This window comes from Eschrichtius robustus, chromosome 20, assembly GCF_028021215.1.
Source record: "Eschrichtius robustus isolate mEscRob2 chromosome 20, mEscRob2.pri, whole genome shotgun sequence".
Classification (NCBI taxonomy): domain Eukaryota; kingdom Metazoa; phylum Chordata; class Mammalia; order Artiodactyla; family Eschrichtiidae; genus Eschrichtius; species Eschrichtius robustus.
In genome coordinates this window covers 37,786,200-37,793,976 of record NC_090843.1, presented here as the reverse complement: position 1 = coordinate 37,793,976, position 7,777 = coordinate 37,786,200, and positions in this window count along the sequence as shown.

Sequence of the window (7,777 nt, the reverse complement as noted above, 5' to 3'; positions counted from 1 at the left end):
ATGACTGAATCATGAAGTAGTTGCTGTTGTCTTATGAGCCAACAGCAGCAACAAGCAGACTGTACATGCCCAGGCAGTGACAACCCTATCCACGTCTCTACTGCCACCTGATGACAAATTATAACACACCACAGTTTGTCAAATGCATCAGAAATGATAAAATATGGGGGAAAAAAAAAGTATTTTAGAATTGTTGAAATTCCCTAGTAAGTACTTTATAGATATTTACTCAATGAATGAGTATGTGAATGGAACCCATGTTGCTGCTGTGTAAAGCAACTAAAGTCTAAAATAAATCACCTATTAAAGAAATCCCATGTTTTTAAGGATTACTTCATCAGCCTTTAAATTCTGAAACCAGTTATGAATTCTTGATGATGATTATAATTCAATCTAGAGCAGGCTTTTCAATGGAGAATGTACTTTTTCGCTTACAATTTTACTTATTTATCTTATCTTAGAAGCTGACTTGTGTGCTTTAAATTATCTGCTTTGAAGAAGACATAAGCATTACTCACAGTTTCAATAGGGTGCCCTGGATTTCTGTGTTTGGAGAATAGAAAACATTTTATTTTATATAGGTGATTTTTTTTTTTTAACCATGAGAGGGCAGCCTTGTTTAACTTATCAAGTTCTCGCAAAGGCCTCGCTGGGTAGCCATATTCTGGCCGAATGATTCCTGGGAGCAGGAGGAGCGTTCTGGGAAGAGCAGGCAGCTGTGTTTTCCAGGGTGCTTTGCTGCTAAAGGCTCGCTGCTCTGCAGGGAGTTACATGGATGCTGCTCGCTGCTTTTCCTTCCTGGGGTCTCACATAGGCAGTAAAACCTGATTTTCTTTAGTTAGCAGACAGGTTGGGGGCTTAGAGGAGGTGGTTGTTTGGGGATTGACATATATCAGGAATTAGGTGGCTGCAGAAAGGGATGGTTTAATAAAAGCCATGTCTGGGATTTGAACCTCTGGATGGCAAATATATACCTACAGTTGTACAAACTTTGAAATACAGTAGAGGCTACCTGGAGAGGTTACACCATTAAGAAAGATGTGAGGTTGAAGGTAGGTCTAGCAAATGAAGTATGTCATGATCAATTGGCATAGATGGTCAGGGAGAGGAGAGGATAAAGCCTTATATTTTACATCCTTTAGATCATTTATTCATTCGTTATTGAATTTTATCATACGGAGGTACAATATGAACTTCCAAGCTACTGAGAGAGACTGTCTGGTAAAAGATTGTGATTCAGTCTAAGTGGTGAGCACAGAGTGGAACTAACTTTGCATGGAGGGTTGGCTGCTGGAATAGATTAAAGGTCTGGGCAACATAGGGTTAGAGCCAGGTCTGTTAGTATAGGCTTGAGCACAAATACTGCAATGGCCAGGAGGGGAAGAAAGCACTAGTTAAGTCTGGATTTCACAAACTCCGCACCTGATTCCTTTATAGGGAGAACTTTTAAATGTTTTTTCATCTCTGTAGGGGGGATAGCACTTACAAAGTTGTGCCCAGATTCCTTTCCAGTTAAAGGTCTTTCTCTGTCAGCTTTGCTAACTGAGCCATGAGAACATATGGCAACGTTCACTTGTTTATTCTACAAACACATATTAGGGTCCCCAAATGTGCCAGTCACTGTGTTAGGAATCAGTGGTATATGAAGGAGATAAAATCCAACCTCTACATGCCAAGTGCTCACAATCAAATAAGGAAGAACTCATAACTTAGTGGGCAGAGTTAATTTTGTTGTACAAATGGACAGAAAATTCAGTTTTCATTAAGTTCTTGATTCTAGTGATCACGTTTTTTCCTCCTTGGCTTCTTAACATAAAAGAATCAGATGAGCTCCAAAATGGTAGAAATTATAGTATTTCATATTAGCCTTAACCCCATGTTATAAGGTGAATGTCCTACCACGTTCCGTACAAAAACATAACAAAACGACATCAAATTGCATTCCAGAGTTAAACAGAAACACTTTTCAGATCATGTACTAGTTTGATATTTCTGTATCAGGGGTTCTCAACATGATTGAAAATCCATTCCAATTCACAGAGAAAAAAGAGTTATTGAAGAGATAGTATGGGATCAATATCACTTTCAAGTGAATTAATTTATATTTTACCCACAGCAAAATCATCTATATAATTTGAATGTATGCATATTTATTCAGTCTGTAAAGTGCATACAGATCCAAGTACTTCTCAAGACAACTCTGCAGCTTTCTCCTGAGGCTTTTAGCCTCAGAATACCTGCTCTACTCCTGAGCCTTTCCTAAGAAAACCCACTTATAGCTCCTTTTCAGAGTACTTCCTTGCTTGGCTGTGTTCTAAATCAGGGATCAGCAGACACTTTCCTAGAAGGCCAGATAGTAAATATTTCAGTCTTTGTGGACAACTACTCAACTGCCTGCCCTTGCAGTGAACAGCAGCCACAGACAATACCTAAGTGGATCAAAGTACAAAAACAGCTGGCAGGCCAGATTTAGGCTGTGGGCCATACATTGCGTATCCTTGTTCTAAATCATTTGACTCCCCCATTTTAGCTGACTGGACCAGGAGAGTGACCTGAAGTAAGAATAGCAAATCTATGAGCCAGTCTCCACATGGCTGGCATCCTTAGAAGTGACCTGGTATGAGACTTTGTATCAATTAGTGTCTCTTGTTAGATAGATGAATAGATCGAGAGATAGGTAGGTAGATAGAGAGATAGTGCAATCATTAGTAGCATCAGATACAGCAAGAGCCAAGAGTAGTCAGAAGCTATCAGTGAACTAAGGCCAAAAGACAGAAAAATGATATCCAAATAGAGAGTGGGGTAGTGGGTTAATAATGTCAGCAGTAGAGAATCTGAGAGGATTACCATTGACGAGGGTTGTCAGACTTTTGATACTGATGAGTCTTGCGAATTGTATGTCCTGAAAAAAAACTCACAGTTTTTAAACTATATTCCAGCTTCAGTCCAGCCACTCCTGGGTTCCTGGGAGATTTCTATTGTTCTTAATTCCACATGTAACCTCACAGCTGATTTCCCGTTGCTAGAGGTAACCGTAAAGAATCTCTATTTCTGATAGTTCTGAGGAGCCTAACACTCTCCTCTGCCTGTAGGTTGGGAACCAGAGTTGTAAATGAAATATTCATCACCGAATATTGGCTATGTTTGGAGATTTTCTTAATCATTCGTCTTAGACTTTGTGTCTAGTCTTTGAATGGATTGCGTGTGCCTAAGTAAAGCTTCCCTTGAAAAGGCACAGACATTTTCTCTGGGGCATTTGACGAGGAGCAAGCATGATTGTGTATCCCCTTCAGACCCTTCGGGGCTGCTCAGTGAGGCATTCAGGCTCCATATGGTGAAAATTGTTCTTTGACAAGTCTAGTTTATTCCAGTTGTTGCTTCTATTGAGGATCTTGGGGAAACCTTTTCATATTTCTCACCTGAGTGCAGCGAAGGATTTTGGGCTACTTGGGAACAGGTTTAAAGGAAGGTTACATTATTAATCAATATGCTTTTATATCCAGTTATTCCTGGCCAGAGATGAGTCCTTCACATCACTCTTAACAGTCCCTGGAATTTAATTCAACCTTTGTCATTTCTGACAGTGTTTTATGATCCCCTTCTCTGACTGCCAATCTTAAAATAACAGATTTTGGAAGAAACTTTTGTCCTTTTCTTCCACAATATGGGAAAGGAGGTGCAATTTTGCAGCTATTCAGGGTAGAAAGATATTTTATTTTTGAAGGGCTGAATTCTTGGATTTGTTAATGTATCTCTTTTCACAGCTGTGCTGAAGGATATTTTATTTCTCTGATTCATTCTTACTATTAAAAAATATTTAGCCAATCGCCAAACATTGCATAAAACATGGCACCCTGCTTTTGGAAACTATTTCTTACAGATCTAGGAGTACACTGAAGTTATTAATATGAATCTTTTAGCATCCCCTCTTGAGAGCAGGTGAAAACAGACATCATTACTATCATCATTCTGTTAGGGACTAAACTGAATTAATAACATACCTAAGATTTGAAAACTGGCCATGTGCTAGACACCAAGGCACAGAGTATTGGTAACTTGCCCAAGGGCTCACAGTAAGTAGCAGATACATTTGATTCCAGTGTATGTAACCACTGTACTGTCCTGCTTCCACAGCCTTATGCCCATGAGTGCAGACTCCAGAAAACTTAAAAGAACTCTCCAAGCACAGGGTGTTGGAGACCTGAAGAAGAAAACCCAGGTGTGAGCAACAAGATATTTGATCCCTCTAAATTTCCATTTTTTTCTGTAAGCAGGAGAAATAGACTTTTCTGGATTACATTTTAAGTAACAAGTCAGACAGTCAATGCAATGTATTGATGCTGCCATGTGGAGTCTTCCATTAGGCACGTTCACAATGAGGTTACAGGTCAGAAAAAGGCAGTTCAGGGACCAGAGATGGACAGAGGCCTGGGGATCTGGACAGAGGCCTGGGGTACACCCTTGCTTTATATAAAGCTTGTCTTTTCTTTATAGAAAGCTGTGTTCCATGCTGCTCACATAGCTGTTTCCTGTCCTAATTAATTTTTGAGCTCTCTGTTGGATTTTAATTACAGACCTAATAATTCATGAGAAGAGTTGACAGATGTTGTAGGTTGGTCATCGCAATTGAATAGGCAGGTGATGGGTAGAAAGTCCTGAAAACTCTTCAGTAATCGACTCACAGACAAGTTGCTACTTGAAAGTAGGAAGCACAACCAGGAAGATCTTTAGTTACCTGGAGCAGCATTTTTAGAAGGAAAGAAACTGAGGTTGAAAACACAGATCCCAGTTTGGACTTGTGCTTTCCATTGGAGTGGGGAGGGTGAGTTGGGGGTGCTATAAAGAGAAGGAATGGGTTTGATATTGGGCTGAGGCACCCAGAAAGACTTTAGCAGAGTCCCTTGGGAAGATATAAACACAATGGAGGCAAAAGAGAATAAACAGACACCTTATTTTTAGCAGGGTTTGTTCTCCAACCTCAATACAAAACTCTACAGAGTGCTAAACTATAGAAAGTTCCCTTTTTGCCTCTAGTTAAGAGCCTAGAATCAAAGCTTGGAAAATGGCCAAATTGTTTTCCCCTAAGTCCACTTCCAATTTCAGAACTTCGTCCCATTGTCGAGAGAAAAAGCCATGCCAAGGGAGCCAGGGTGCAAAAAAGCCCCCTTGCCCCACTGCAAAAATATCCCTACTCCTGGCTTTGCCCTGGCCCAGCCCTAGTAAAAGGGGACATCAGAAGTGACAAGCTGGTCAGCCTCTTTCCATTTGGAAGCAGCCCTCGATGTTCCTGGTGCCTGAGGGAGATCTACAGAAAGTGGAGAAAGACCACATTAATAAGGTGACCTTTTAACACTTTTAAAAACTCTACCCATAAAAGCACAGCCCTCAGTCTAAGGATGTCATCCTGATCAGCGCTCCTGCCCCCTGAAGACTGAAGTGTCTTCCCCCTCACCGGCCTCATCCTTGGAAAGGTGTAAAATGAGGGTGGGGGACAAGCAAGGCGCCTTGAGTTGCCTGTAGAGGTCAATACCTGTCTCTGTAGGGAAGTCAAACCATCCAATTGCCATGTCCTTAAGGCAGGATTTCTGTCAACCAAAGCATCCTCTTAGGAATGAATTGGAATTACATAGAAAGGGATTAAGAGCATTCAAGAAGAACTTTCTAATTAGTAGAGTGGTGAGATTGTGGAATAAACAAAGATAACTAAAAATCTCTTTAACTCCTAAAAGGTAAAGATAAACAAATGCATTAAGTAGTTTTTCTAACATGCCCCCTACCTTTCCAACATAATTCGTACCAATCTTTTAAGACCCCACCCCACCCCACCCCCAATGTATTTCTAGCATATATTTGCATATTTGCATATTCATTATTATACCTATTCATGGGCAGAGAATGTAGTTTATTCTGCTATTAATTATTAGTTGCATTACTTAAATGTGTTGTTTAAAAAACTGTTAACCAAAACGACTGTTTCAATGGTATCAGATTTTTTTTCCTGAAAATTTTCAATAATGAGGTTTCTATAGGCAAAGTATGTAATTATAAACCCAAATATCACTAAGCAGATCCACATTTAATTGTCTCAAGTGAAATGGCTTCTTTCCCTTTAACCACCAGTATCCTCATTAGCAGAGCATTTCTTATACCCTCTCTTTATGACTTGTTATATCCATTGTTATTGCAAAATAAAGCTCAGAGTCTCTCATACAAAGTAGCTGCAATAGGTCAGCAAAAGCAGTTTTATCATATCAGGTGGATGACAGACTTTTTTCCTTCCTACTGGCATTGTGAGTTCATGGTCAACCCTATATAACCGATACTTGTCCTTGCAATGCAAATAGTGTTCCCCAAGTTTTCAATCTAATAGCCAAGTCATGTTATGAAAACACAAATTAAAAGACAATTCCTGCATCAGTTGTGCTTTTCACAACTGGCTGCACATTAAAATCACCTGGGCATCTTTTACACCGTGCATCTGCATATCAGATCAACAGAATCAGAATCTTGGGGGAATGGGGTCTCGGAATCTACATTTTCTAAAAGCTTCCCCCAGAATTCAGAGGTGCAGCTGGATTTGGAAACCACTGTATGTGAATACTTAATTCTTATAGCCTCTCAAAGTTTAGAAATCCTTCAAATTAAAAAATATTCATTTTTTTCGCCCAGTTAAGATTATTGCAGGTAATAGCTGCCTAATTAATAACTATGGAAGGAACATAATCTACTAATTCATATTCATAAAGTGATCATACAAGGATTAAATATTTCCCAATTAGCACTGAAATAAAGATGGCCAAGGAAGGTTGGTCAAGGATTTGATGACATGATGGACATGAAAGTATCACAACAAATTTGGCATATAATAGCTTAATAGATGCTCAATAATACATTTCTTCCTTTTAGATTTCCAACCCTTCTATTTTCCATAAATGCAGAGAACAAAAATATAAAGATATTTAAAAAGTCAAACATTACATAATGTTAGTTATAATTCTCTGGAATGTAATTGGAGCTAAATATAATATTTCTACTTTTACTGCTTCACTGACCATTTCCTTAGTCTCTAGCAAACTAGCCTCTCTATATTAGAAGTTAGTTCTTTTCTTTTTTTTTTTTTTGCGGCTGCAGGTCATGCTGGATGCAGGATCGTAGTCCCCCGCCTGACCAGGCTTTGAACCATGCCCCCTGCAGTGGAAGCTCTGAATCTTAATCACTGGACCACCAGGGAAGTTCAAGAAATTAGTTATTTTCTACCCGTCAATAAGACAGTCCCAATCCTCTGTTTTTCTTGATTATTAGCAACAGTTCAGACAAAAATCAATCCCTTTTTTCTCTTTGATCCCAAAGCACTTTGTACCTCTGCTGTAGAGTTATCACACATTGGCTTTTGTTTTAATTACCTAATTACCTGTGCATTCATTTTTCTATTTTGATTACTCTTCGTAAATGAATGGGTATCAGATTTTAGGTATAAACAACAATAGCAGCAAAACTGGTTCTTGTCCTCAGATGCTTATTTTTAGAATAGTTGGTGATGAGAAATGGGAGAAAGAAGCATTGGCTAGGGATTGAAGAGAACTTGGTCGTAATACCTACTCTGTCACCAATCGATGTATGATTTGAGACAAGCCACTGGACTTCCCTGGACCTTGATATTCCCAGCATACAATGAAAGGTTTGGCCTAAACTCTTCTCTAAAATACCTTATGGCTCAATAAGTCAATAATCCTAATTGAGGAGACAAGGTATGCACACATAAACAGACATAAGAATG